The sequence below is a fragment of the Anas platyrhynchos genome, chromosome 2, assembly GCF_047663525.1.
Source record: "Anas platyrhynchos isolate ZD024472 breed Pekin duck chromosome 2, IASCAAS_PekinDuck_T2T, whole genome shotgun sequence".
NCBI classification, from domain to species: Eukaryota; Metazoa; Chordata; class Aves; order Anseriformes; family Anatidae; genus Anas; species Anas platyrhynchos.
The window spans coordinates 89,151,867-89,166,111 of NC_092588.1; the positions used below are offsets into that span (position 1 = coordinate 89,151,867).

Genomic DNA, 14,245 nt, shown 5'->3' on the forward strand with positions numbered 1-14,245 from the left:
GAAGAAAATATTCACCCAAAGCAACAGTTTTAGGCTATCAAAAAGCAATTAAAGCAACAGCTACAGTAAAGAGTAAGTTACTTCTAATACAGAAAAGTGCTTTCTAAGGAAAAAAAAAAAGGCAGCAGTTCTATGCAAACTATAGCCAGCGTGTTTTGCAAATACACATAAAGAAAACAAAATTTGTGACCTTGGTGACCGCTGTTCGTTTGGCAGTTGCAGGAATATTTTTTTATTTTCCAATACACTGAATACTAGTTTATATCACATACATTTATTGGAAGAGCAATGTTCTATGCCTGTCTTCAGTGAGGAAAGCACTATTGTATAACAACATTAGATCCTTGCTGTGCATTTTTGTAGGGGTTTCTTCAGATCGCTACAGGCCATTAACCTTTCACTTCAGGTAAGTAATGAACAATGACTTTTGCAACAAAAGGAAATCAGCTGTGTTACCAATGACAACTCCACTTCTAAATACATGCACCAACCCCCTGTGCATACCCGTATTATTTATTTATTTTTCAAAATCAATTCCGGTATGAAATAAGAAAGGTTCCCTTTGGCTTCACCTTGAGCTGATAATGAAAAAACCCTCTGTGAGGCCTGCTCCAAGGAAGTCTTCCTTAATAGCACTGATTAAAAATAAAATGAAGTTTGTACTTCGGAAACAAGATGTATTGCTTCCTGCTCTCTTTCACCAGGATATCTTGTAACTGGACCAGTGCTAATTGGACACTTTGGCCAAACAATTTAATTTTCAAGTGGGAAAAGAAAAAAAGGATTTAAATTTCCCTTGGTTTCCAACTGAGCGAATGTCACTGTACAACACCAAAACGCTGAACTGTGAAATCAACACAAGATCCTAATTACACCAGGGGAAAGCACAGGAAAACCCTGGTGGCATCTGTCTTCCCCATCTCATTTATGTACCAGATTAACATACATCTTCAAGCAGAACCACCAGAAGTGTTTAAGAAACACTTCTGGTGTTTCTTCTGCTCTGATTTAATGGGTCTTACACAACTTTAGGATGTGCAGAATAGGCACATTGCTGACACCAGGGCATATCGTTTACAGAGGAGGTGGTAAAAGCTCACAGAGTCAGGACAGCAAGCTAGAAGAAATAAGCACACAATTAAAAAGGAGGCTTCTTCTTAGGCAGACACTAATTGGGAAAGACTTGCATCTCTTTGTTTTTTGGTTATACATCATGGAGGTCAAAACCACAAAAATACCAGGGAGCTGAAAATCTTAAGCAGCTGCGGAAATGCAGTAACAACAAAAACACAATACTTATTTTTCCTTTCCCACCCTGCTTTATTCTGTCCATTAATTCACTCTTAACCCCTGCGCCCTTAAGGCTTCTCTTCCTTTCATCATTTCTCCTATTAGCAGGGCTTTCTCCTCTCCAAAAGCAGCAGATGTGAGCTACTTCCTTTTAATGCCTCTTTCCAAAACCAACTTCTTCCACAAAGTGGGCACGCAAGAGCTCATCTCAGCAGAACACAAGAGCCTGTGAGAGGTGCTGGAGAACAAAGGAGAGCCAAAGAAGAATCTACCTTGCATCTTTTAATGCTTGCTTTCTCTTTGTGTTTTGTCTATGGTAAAACCACTAAAAAGAGCGCACTGAAAAACTGCATCCTACTACTTCTTTCCTTTAATTCCATACATTGGTATTTGTAATCAAATTTTGTTTATGAAATCTAAGACAGATTTTATTCTGTCTATAAATTCTGTTAATAAGATGACATATTTTTTTCTTTTTTTCAAAACACTTGTAATATTCTTGAGGCAACAATATGCAGTTGCATAATGCCTTGATGCATTTTATTAAGTTTTACTCATACTTCCTTAATATTCTGCATGCAGAAACTAGAATCAGGAGAACAGCTGATGGGCTATACTTCAAAATTCTGTATTGCCTCAAATACTAGCTCAGTAAAGACTTTAAATAAAATCATAATTAAAAGCCTCAAGAGAACAGAGAGACTGCTATTCGATTTGTTATGGAAAGACATACTCAGGAGAGATTTCTGATTCTAGCAGAATAAAATCCGTAAGTCTAGAAAGAGACTTTTTTTTTTTTCCTGGAAGAATATATGCAATGCCAACATCTAAAGCAATGTTACAATGCATAACCAAAGGCATATAAGATGTCTTGACATTTGTCTGCTGAATTAGACAGATCCTACAGCACATTTCGTATTTTTAGAACTTCTGTCATGTGCATATAATTAATTAAACTTCAATCAATCACTTCTAAATACTGAAAGAAACAGTTCCACACTGTACCTCTGGATTACACATTAATCATTGGTTTGAAAGATCATTTAATTGCAATGAGAATTAAATATATCACAGTATTTCCCCAAATTTTTGTGCATTCTCCCCAGAATTTTCTGCCATGCTCTGCCTTTGTATGAGCCCTCTTTTGCCTCCTAATATTTAGGGAAGGTCTGCCTACAAAATAAAATATGAATAAAGCTTTCTGCAGTTCAGGCTGCCTGGTAACTATACACGTATGCATTGGCTACTTCCCCTCCCTACCTTCTCCAATGTGGTTTGCAGGAGAAGTTTGTAGAAGCATAATAACATCCAAATATTTGCATAGGTAAGATTTTGGACATTCCTCCAATTTCTTTCTTCTGTATGCCCAGTTCATCATCTTTCCACCCAGTATGAAGTTGCTGATTGTGCTGCCTGCCCTTAGCTGTAATAGCAGCTTTCAAATATCATGACTTCCCCCAGAAGTGTAAACATTGAGATGCCACGCATGTCAGAGTACATTTTCAAGAATGGAAGACCCAAAAGAGACCTAGCCACAAATGGCAGGCTTCAGCACCATACTTTCAGCGGATTAAAGCAAAATAAATCTAGTGCAATAGGTATATTAGTTATTCCTGCTGCTTACCTAGGTATTTGGAAAAGAAAGCATCCTGCCTACTTTTTGCTTAATTAAAAAAAGCAGAAGTCACCTACAAAAATAACAGCATCAAGTAGGGTTTCACATACACACTGTCTGGTAACTATTAGACTGAGCCTTTCTCTTAGACTAATTCCTTGGTCCTTGGAGGGGTGTTTCCAGACTGAAACGATGAAGTACTTACAGAGCAATGACAAAGTGCTGTTAGACAAGGGATTTCATTTGCTCAAGGTGTTTTGGTTGGATTGTGCAGCTGTAATCTCCTGACACAACACTCTGTTTCTTAAAAGCTACAATTCACTGCTCCAGCAGTGGCTATGCCAACATGATGACTATTAGTCATCACATTTGGTACCCAGTGCCAGGACAAGAGGCCACGGGCACAGACTGACACACAGGAGGCTCTGTCTAGACCAGGCAACACTTCTGTGCTGTGCAGGTGACGGAGCACTGGCACAGGTTGCCCTGAGAGTTTGTGGCCTCCTCCTTGGAGATCTTCAAAAGCCACCTGGATGTGGTTATGCTGCTTATGGTTTCTTACCACGCCAATCCAGATCTCCAAACTTGCTCCCATTCAAGCTTGAAACACATTTTATTTCAGCCTGCTCAAAACATTTTGCACCAGTTGGTAAGAGCTCCACTACAGCTCTCCCTTTTGCCTCATCCATTAACAGGTATTTTCTCAATATCACTAAGTGTTAATACAACCTACAGCAGAAGGTAAAGCTGACTTCAAATCAGCACATATGGATTAATTGAGCCACCAGGTTTTTGTTTGTAATAGTGAAGAGAATGGGGTAGACTACAAGTTCTTATTGAAAAATGCTGTTTGATTCCAGGCACACCCTTTAAAGTAAAAGGTCACCATTTAGCAAGTTACTACACAGAGCGGAGGCTCTCTATGGAGGAAGAACATAGGAAGTCCTCTATGTAAAACTGAGACCTTAAAGCAGTAGAAGTGTGTGTGTGGAAAAAAAGATCCGATTTCTATTAGGGTGCTTGGGCATATACACGGTGAGGGCAGATACTGCAACATGCCTGTGGTTTAGTAACTGTAAATTGTATGCACACTTATTAAAAACTAGCTAATAGCTGGTGTTGCCAGTGCACAGCAATGAACAGGAGGCTGGTAAAGGAACACATAACTCGATGGTGTTCAAAACACCTTCCACCCAAAAGGTGATGCAACAGCCCCTGGGTCTCATTTAGGAATAGCTACATGCTACATGCAGCCTATGTGACAGTTATTCTACAGATAACAAATACAATAAATCTCTCTTACACAAGCATCATCACAAGATCAGCAAACATTTGTTAGGAATCATTGAGAGAACTGTAACCTGTGGTGTTATTTTCTGACTCTTCCTTATTACCTTATGTAATAAGGAATACTTATATGTATATATATAATCAAACAGCTTTCTGAAGAGGTGTGCAGATCTAGCTAACTTTCTTGTGTACGGGAACAAACAGCTATTATTTCTGTGCACACAAGGAACATTACTGTTCTTCTTGGCAGAAGTGCAAAAACAGAGTCAAAGTCATCTTTCAGGGAATTGCCTAATGCAAAGGAGGCACCCTTCAAACCCAGTTTTTAGAAAACAAAGACATGGTTGTGATTACTTTCCTCATGTGGAAAGAATGACAGACTCTTCTTCACGTTCTCCTCTATGTATTTATTTTGGAAAATTACTTTTTTTTCCACTTCAGCTTTCAATGGCTTCCTGTGCAACAAATGGTGGGCTGTGGGGAAAGAAGCTTTACTACAGATGAAGAGCCTCAGCCAGCTTCCCCCCGCCCTGCCTTGCTGTATTTACAGCCACGCCTGACGTTACTGAGTCCTGACCAAGCACAAGGTACCTGCAGAAATGTTGCTGGTTCAGAATTCTTCACCCGCAGTGAGGCAGCCTGCTACGCCCTCTTACACCCACTTCACACACACACAACGCCTGGTGACTGACTGGTGACCATGCAAGATACAGCAGGGTAGTGGCAAACTCCTGTTATAGTTTTTATTCTGGGTTTGGGATTTTTTTTTTTTTTTTATCTTTAAAAAGCAAGATATTAATAAACCAAAGGGTGTTCCCCTGAGAGAAAAAGCACTCATATGCAGTGTGATTACTCACTTGAATCAACCATAACGCTACAACATGTCCTTCCCTAACTGAGAAGTCACCTATACTACAAGGCACCTGAGCATCATGACTGAGAGGAGTTTCTGCGCAGCGTTAAGAAGGTGTGACTGAGAATAAAAAGCAAAGTGATGAAATTCCAAAGCCGTTTTTGGTGCTGAGCACTGGCAAAATGCTGCAACTTCAAGGAACATCACTCTTCCACCCAAATACCAGATTGCAAAGGTATGAATGATGTTTCCTCACTAGGTGATCAGCTTAAAAGATTGTGGAGTAAGGACACAATCACAGGTTTATGTGACTGAGCAACAAACGTGACATAAAATGTTTGAAGTCCCCCTAGCAAGCACTGTGTGAAGGCAGGCATAGGAGTGTAACTAGTATTGTATATAAAGGAAGTTACTCTCTTCTTCCTTCCCATCAAAATCAGCCATCTTCTGCTCTACTGCAGGTACCTAGAGCAACAGGGATTCAGGAAATTAAATGTAACTGCAGAAATGCAGCACTGACCATTATTTATGCTGAACAGATTATCCCCCCTACAGTGCTATAAAGCAGCACAGACCATAAACGCTTGCTGGAAACTCAGGACAGAGCAACACTGATGAATAAAGGGTTACCTTACCAGTTCTACTACCTATTGCCATTATCAGCATGTTACTTTACGTTTAACTATCAAACAAGATTAAAAACAAAAAACATTTGAGTGGAAAACTGAAGATATAAATAAGCAAAGAAGAAAGCAAAATCAAACAAAGAATTAGACGCACAACATGGCTGAGGACCTTAAGTCTGTAACAAGTATATAAAGATTTTACTTTTTCACCTTCTGATGGTGAAGATAACAAATTATTTTTTAGAATGCAAAAGCCCTTGAGAAATACATTTATATGGCTGAAGTCTAAAAACAAACCAAAACCTATTCTCAGAACAAATCATATGTGCACAGTTATTAATTCCACTAATAATTCCAGTAAGACTGTAAAACAAGTCACCTCTCAAAACATCTGAAAGAATTATTCACTCATTATGCAAAATGCGTGACACTTGGCTTTTTGGATAAACTTAAAGAGATGCAAAATGATTCCAAGTTCCATCTACCTATAAATAATTTCCGTGTTTTTAAAAACATGCATCAGTAACAACATTTCATAGCACTAACATTTATTTTCTTAGTTGAGATGACTACCTGAAATAACCAGATTTTTTTTGTCCTTTGAAGAGAAGACCGGTTTCACAACATGACTGAAATGCCTCCTACAGGAACAGAGGAATGAGGGTGGGCTACAACCCTATCAAACACTGTTAAAACAATGTTTTTCTTTTCAAGAACTTGTCCTACATGTGTTTGCATAGTAGCCTGAGGAATTAGCTTATATAGAAGAGGGATCTTGAACAGCATCTGTAGAACAAGTTTGCTAAGTGTGGCACTGTCCACAGACAGCCTCCTGATGCTGTGGAGGTTTGATTCCTGTGGTCTCTGAACATTGAACCAACACGTCCTGTGGATGCTTCAGCTATTCCCAGCAAGCAGCCAGCTGATCTTGTCTCTTACAAGAAGCAGAAGAAAGACTCATGCTGGTACCTTAGCGTGCAGGGGAAGAAGTCATCAGGCCACAAGCTGTAACAGCAGGGAGGGACTTCTGGAAGAGGATCATGTTTTGAGCTGTTGGCAGAGAAGTGACCTGTGAAATAAAAAACTGGAGCAAGACACTGCAGCTATAATAGGGTAGACTAAGAATTTATGCACTGATGGTGCAACCCGTTGCACCAGTGCTAAGTCCAAGAGGAATGGCTGACAGAAGCTTGAAGTGCTGTATCTCCTACGGAGGCACTCAGCACCAGCTGGCAAGAACAGAGCAGGAGAACATTGCTAACAGATGAAAGGAAGGAATCAGACCTAGCAGTGTTTGTGGTCCTACCCATAAAAGCAGAAGTGACCTGGAATACAGCCAAGGCCTTGAGTTTCCTTCTTAGAACGGACTTGGCTTGGATAAGATCTCAACTTGCCTCAAGGCTTACAAGCCTCAGAAGGCAACTTGCAGGGCCGTGAATTCTCAAAGTCCAGAAAAGAAAACATGTTCTTGGGATCAGTCTCACCACACCAAGAGTCACAATAGCACAGGAGAATACAAGGTCACTTAAGAAACACCAGCCCTACCATCTTTGTAACCAACATGAACACGTCCAAGAATGAGTCTGCAGTAGGTACCTCTGCAAGGTAGCAGTATTTGGAGCAGAGATATAATGTCAGATATGTAGTGGAAGCACAGAGTGCAGAATTACTTCTCGACTCCAAGAAATAGCTGAAAAGGAATAGAAAACGAATGAATACAGGAGCCCTCCTGCCCCCCAAACTGCAGCTCAAGACCAGGGCACTTAAGAGGAACTGCAGAGACATAAAAATTTTGCTTTATATCAACCACATCTGTTTATTGTCACAGTTACCAACAGGATGTTGCTGTGGCCTATTTCCCATGGATGACTGTGCTTTTAATAGCACATACAACAGAATATCTAGAATGCCACGTTTTGTAGTGACTGTAACAAACGTTTTATGTAAAAACCGAGGAGTAAAAAATAGTTGTCTAAAATGCCTATAATTCTACTAACGCTTGCAAATACCCATACATCAGAGAATATATCAGTGAGAAAGCTTCAAGCTTGGAGTGAAAGAACACTGACAAGAGGAAATAAATCCAAAAAGATGTCTGCTTGCTTTTCTTTCTTATGCTGCTCTGGATGTACATATTTTTAGACCTTAGAGCTTTGTTTAGTTATTTTGTGCAGTGGATTGGAATTGTTTTTGTGTGCATGTGAGAGTATGAACACACGGCAAAATTCAGTAGCTGCACAAATAAGTTAATAGGTCTTTTAAACTACTTTGCTTTTCCTCAGCTTCCATTGTTTCTACTCCTTGTTCCTTAAAACGCAATACTAAACTATTAAGCAATTCTGTGTCTGCTCCAAAAAACATCTGACTGATGAGAAGAATGACACATAATGGTATGCCCAAGAAGCCCCTTGCAGGGTAATATACTTCATCCTTCATACCAGGAAAAAATATTGTTATAGTGACAACAGCACTTTCAAGCAATGGTAGACCCTCAGAGTGGAAATTCTGGGATGCCATTACTGTATTCGTGACCTGTTTGAGGGCTGCACAGATCTGCTGTTTTTTACCTCCCCCAAGTGGTCAAGAGTTTTAAATCTGTCTCGGAGAAGCAGCTTCCTCTCTAGACGATCTTCTACAGAGTCAGATGAAAAGGCTAGTGGCGGACTAAAAAAACTGTAAAGCTAAACAAACAAATGTCATTGAGAGGGTAGAAAGCCCAGGAAATGCTCAGCTTCAGAAGTAACACATTTAATTCACATGTCCCCATATAAGCCCTAAATTTAATTCCTGACTTCCAATGTACAACTGACCAACAACGTGAAATAGCACCCATGTTTGACAGTTTACAAGTGGGTTTAATCACCTTGGTACAGATTTACTAATAATTTATAATCCAATTTGTCTTTGAAATAACTAATATTTCAAGTATCTGACATCAGAGGTAGCTGAACTAGTATAATCTCATTGCAATTAATAGCCTCAAACCATTCAGTTGCAATCTATCACCACTCAAACAGCACTGATTACAATTACATTCCACTTCTCTTTAACATCTCCTGTAAATTTTAGTAAGTAAGCAACTATTCTTCACCCTTTCAGTTACATGTATTTGTCTAAAAATGGTATGGAAAAGTGTATAGAGAAAGAAGAGGAAAACCTTACTGTTACTTCAGCTATACTCTAAATCTGTTACAAACATTAATGTGGCTGTAGGCCAGTTTAGACAGGATATAAATGACTGTCCTTCAGTTTGTTCTTTCCCTCAGTCATTAAAGTTTACTTAATATTCATGAAAAATACCTCAGATTCCTGGAAGCTGAAATCCTCTCTTTATTCACAGTACAATTACACCTCTGGCTGTATCATAAATTACCTACATTCTCAGAACAACATACTTACTATAAACTTAGTCTGGAGGTCCAATCCTAGATATGAAAGAAGAAATTTGTTTTTATACCTAATAATTATTTAAAATGCTTTTCTGTTTATTTAAGTTATAAAGAATATTCTTTGTACACGATTATCAGAGCTTTCTAGGACCACTGAGAAATCTTTCAGTCACTGAAAAATTTGAAACAGGGAATTTCCACTGGTGTTTCTGCTTTGTACTCACACACAGCGAATTTCCCTAGAGAGATATATACAATTTCATGATTGATCTTCCCAAAGAAAGGTCTAGCTGGAGGCAGCTGGCTTTGGCTGGGAAAAAGCAGTCACCAAACAGGCATCTTTCTCATTATGACAGGCAAGGGTGGCTTTGGAAATGATATTAAAACTATTTTCTTGCCTTGTCAAAGCTGTCCCTGTGACTGGGATGAAACATACACAGCTTTCCACAAACTGAAGTTCAAAAGTATGTCTCAACTTATACTTCCATTGGAAAAAAAAAAAAAAAAAAAAAAAAAAACAAGCACAATTTTGTGTAAACAAGTTATGAATTATAACTTTGGCTTTAGCTGTAATCTGATGGATCCACTACTGTTTCATGCCCACTTTACCTCTGACTTTTTATGGTTAAGTACTGGATTGTACGATAGCTAAACTGATGAGTTGTTTTAGTCAGACTCCTGTTCTCATCCTGTAGAACTTAGAAGATTTCACCATTCCCATTCACTATTTACATGTTGATTGAAATTTTCCAGCATTTATCTATCCCAAAGCAGTATTTTCTCCCAGGAACTATGTGCAAGATCCTTCCTAGATCCAATAGGGAATACAGTAAAGCAAGACACAAAGAAAAATATCCTTCTGATTAAAAAATAAATATTTTAAGTATTTTGATCTCAAGAAATTAGACTAAAACACATATGCTTAAAACCTGAAATTTAAACTGGATAGAAATCTCTGCTAACTACTACTTAAATGTTACTTTCTACACCAAAAATAATCTGTAGCATGATACAGATTAGTATCAGATACAGATAGTAGTTGTAGTTAGGAATGAACAATGGAAATTACATGCATTACAAGTATATACCATAATCAAATTAAGCACTGCTTTTCCCCCGGCATACTTTACATACATGTACAAAGACTGTGCTCTCTAAACAGTATTGGCATTTAGAACCTGTTTCTGTAACTTGAAAAATATGCCAGGTTACTCCTGCTCAAGTTCCCTAGCTTTTTGTGCATCTATTCAAGAATGTTATCCTTAGTTCATTGCTGTAGTTGTTTTAAAGTCTCTTTATAACCTCCTCCTGTGCAAGAGGACAGAGTCCATCAGTAAAAGAACAAAACCAAAATCAAAGTACTAGCACACTACCATTAAGAGTAGGTTTTAGTCCTGTAAACTAGATGAAGTCACTGCTGATGCTCGTTAATACAGTAGTAAAAATAGTATTGGCAATAACAACTCGGGATAGGCTTGAAATCTTTGCAATTCTGAGTCTCCCTGGCCTTCAGCCTTACAAAAAACTAGCAATACTGGAAAAAGAAAAACCAGCAATACAAAAGAGAACTATCACTGGATCTCACTTTGTTCACACTGATTAATAGCTGCCCTTTGTGTTTGTCCTTTTGTGTATAAGATACGTTTTATAAGAAAGACCTAATTCTTAGCTAGGTACATTCATGCCTCAGTATGCATTCTACAAGGGGACTTGATACCCACCATACAACAAATACTGTGCCATGGAATTGGCTGCACAAACGGTAAGAAGGGTAAGTGGCTTTTTAATATTATTATATTGCACATTTTTACCACATAAATTTTACAACGTATCTGTGTACTGACTGTGTGTAACTGAAAAGCTGGGCAATATAATAAAGAAAAATGCCACTTACCTGACTTCCCATAACTTGGTCTACAAGAATTCAGGACTGTCTCTCACTAGTATGCTAAACATAGGGATGTCATAGTACAGCAAAGAATCAGCCTTTTGACAACGAAGGATGTCATGTAGCCTAAGGAAAAAAAATTACAAAGGATTTTTGCTTCTCTAAAGAAAAAAACTAGACTGACAGGTTTGTGGAACATGCATCACACAGGATGGACTGAGACAGCTTCTGTGAAATTGTTCACAGTTCAACTATGCTATTTTCTTCTGTTAAACCAATCCTCTATTTAAGTTTTCCTTTTAATGAAAGAGAAAAAGGGATGTTTGTCTCTCCACATACCACTTCTATATTCTTTCAGAAGAGATCCACTATTTTTTCTGAAATTCTTATCCTAAACATGATTTTTTCTGTTGCTAAAGATACTTCTAATACATGCACCACTTTCTAAATAGCTTTGCACCACTGTCTGGGGGATGGAATAAGGGTAAGAAAATTGGAGGAATTTCAAAGCCAGACATAGAAAATTTCTTCAAATAACTTTTTCTAAAGCCATAATTTACTGCAGTTTTATAGTACTGTTTAAGTGTTCAGTAAGATTCATACAGTAAGAATAAAATCAAAAACCAACAACAAACAAACTCCAACAACAAATTTATTTAGAAAATGCACCAAGCCTGAAGCTATCTATAAGTAAAGATTAATGAAAACATGGCTTATAAAGTGCAGAACAAAAAAACAAATAAACAAAACTAAAAAGCCCTACCCAATTCCAGAAGACTGTTACAGTGTGCTATAAATAAAGTTTAGGCATTAAATTTAGTTTAAAAATATCATTCACCCTTTATATACAAACAGTATCAAGAGATACCTTGAAATACGGATAAACAAAATATCTATGAGCACTCTAGGATACTCTTAGTGCAATGAACACAATATTGCCGGGAAAAAGCAGGCTCAATTTCCTGCAGAGGTGTAACATAGTTTATCTGTGTTCAGAAGTAAGGCTAGACAGATGCCTAATGCCCAAATCTAGAACATCATTTGATAAGGTGTAAAGAAACCTCTGGTACAGAACATTTCATGGAGGCAAAGTCCAGCCACCTTCTGACTGAGGTCAGCTGAAAGCAAGCTTTACACCTGAAATCAATAAGAAAATGATTAATATTTCTAGCTTCACACTATCTGTGCATTGGTGATTTTAAGATACTGTGGTTTCTTCCAAAGTAGTATGGGTTACAATGCTCTATTTTTCTGCTTCCCAATAACTCCATTCACATAAATACACTTCTACCATGTAAAAGTTACTTTTCCAGGGTAACTGACAGCAATACATTTTCCTGTGATGTTACATATTCTTCCAGTTAACACTTCTCCACTTTTGCATGAAGTGCAGTTTCGATTTTGCAAAGATATGTGTCAGTGCAATAACAAAGGCCAGACTTTTGCTTCATACGCAATTATACACAAATTCACATCAGAATTGAGAATAAAAAATTTCTCAGTATTAAGCAATCAATCACAAAAACCCATCGTGCTTCTAATGTCTTGTCAAAATCTTTCTGCATTTGCTACTTTTAAAGGAGAACCAGGAAATTCATTACCTATACTCACAAGTTCATGTGGAATAATTTGCTATGTGTCTATAGTTTATTATGGTTTCCAGCCCCAAAAGCTAACTTGGAGCAGAGGAATGACAAAGTCAACTTGAATTTCTTCAGAGATTATACAGGATCTAAACCAACCCTCTTTAGGACCCTTGAAAAAAAAAATGAAAACCTGTATGAACTTTAAATCCAACTACTGTAGACTCTCTAAAGCAAACCTGAAAAGCCTATAAGACATTTTCTAAAAGAAAAATATACTCACAGTACCCAACACCAAAAAGAGTCTTCATATTATGCCAGCGTTAAAACACCTGTCATATACACAACTGGAGAATTAACTATTTTAGAAATGGAGACGCCAAGACAACAGGTAAAGACAAAATGGGTGAACAATGTTCTACATCATGGCAAAACCGTAAGTTAAAGGTGTTATTGTAAATCGCTGTTTCTTGAGAATACATACTTGTTTATCCTGCATCCTTTTCAAATATCTTGGGTATCCAAAAAAGAACATGTGTAAGTATACACCACACTCCCACTCAGCTACAAGGCAAAGGGATGATACTAATTTTACACTTGCAAAATTCTATTAATACTACTGAAATGTTTTCTTTCATCTCAGGAGAGACCTTCTTTCTAGTGTAATTTTCTTCACGTTCCTTCTTTAGCCATGGAATTGCTCTCCATACATCCTGCTGTTGGTGAGTATCATTTAATAAAGGTTACTGTGGAAATATCTATAGATCAGTAGAAATTTCTGTTACAAGAGTATGGTCCTTACATGTGGGTTTTAATCTTTCAAATAAAAAGACTATGTCAGCAACTATTTTTACCACGGGGAAAAATCTGATATTGCTTATTAAGAGACATGTTACAACAGCACCTTTTCGTTGCCTTATTGTAAGTGCTCAAAGACAGCTTTGAAAAAAAATAGGTTCCCATGAGAAAGGACTACACAGCAGACACAACTCTCTTACAACACCTTTGAAAATTCCGCAGAGAAAAATACAAGAACAATAAAAAAAAAAAAGAAAAAAAAGAAAAAACAGCAGTAATAATTTGCCAAGATTTTATAGGGAAAAAAAAAAATACAAACAAAAAACAACAAACACAAACTACTGAAAAGAACAAGAAAATCATATCTACCATTTAGATAGAAAAGATCACCTGAACCTTCCATAATACTACTACCAAAAAGAAATCATCTCTAAATACAACAGCACTATTCAGTATTTTAGCTGCACAGTTCTAGGTCACAATGAGGCTGCAAGGTGGGGGTGCCAGGAATGGGGATTTCCCTCTTCCCTCTGAAGTGCTCACTGTGGGAACCAGAAGATCATCTCACAGAGAGTCAAGGAAGAGCAGTCCACCTGTAAAATGCAAGCTGGTACTAACAGCCTTTCCAAAAGTGTGTGGTACAGGACTTCTGTATCCCATGCCTAAGTAGATGGATGTACAGATCCTTGCTGATTGCAAGTTCTGAGTAACTCCGTGGCTCCTTCTTCCCTCCAGCGGAGCGCTAGAGGTAGCAGGTACAGGACAAGGGACACAGGCTGGGAAACAGAAACTGAGGGTCCACTAACTTGGAACTAGTTTGCTGCCTATTTCAGTAGTCTTGCTTTCTGCTAACACACTGTAAGCCCCTTGGCTTTTACTTCAGCCAGTAGCAAATGGTAGAAACGAGCCAAAA

At 38.0% G+C, this 14,245-nt stretch overlaps 1 protein-coding gene across 2 annotated transcripts in view; it reads right to left on the reverse strand.

The window, feature by feature from the left end:
* Positions 1 to 14,245, reverse strand: part of LYRM4 (LYR motif containing 4) — a 90,915-nt gene that overhangs the window by 32,177 nt on the left and 44,493 nt on the right. The window contains exon 3 of one of the 2 annotated variants that reach the window (XR_005263153.2): positions 10,958 to 11,077. The exons of the other annotated variant lie outside the window; for it this stretch is intronic. The gene's annotated coding sequence lies outside the window, so the exon portion shown is untranslated. The remainder of the gene's footprint in view (positions 1 to 10,957; positions 11,078 to 14,245) is intronic. 2 annotated transcript variants of the gene reach the window in all.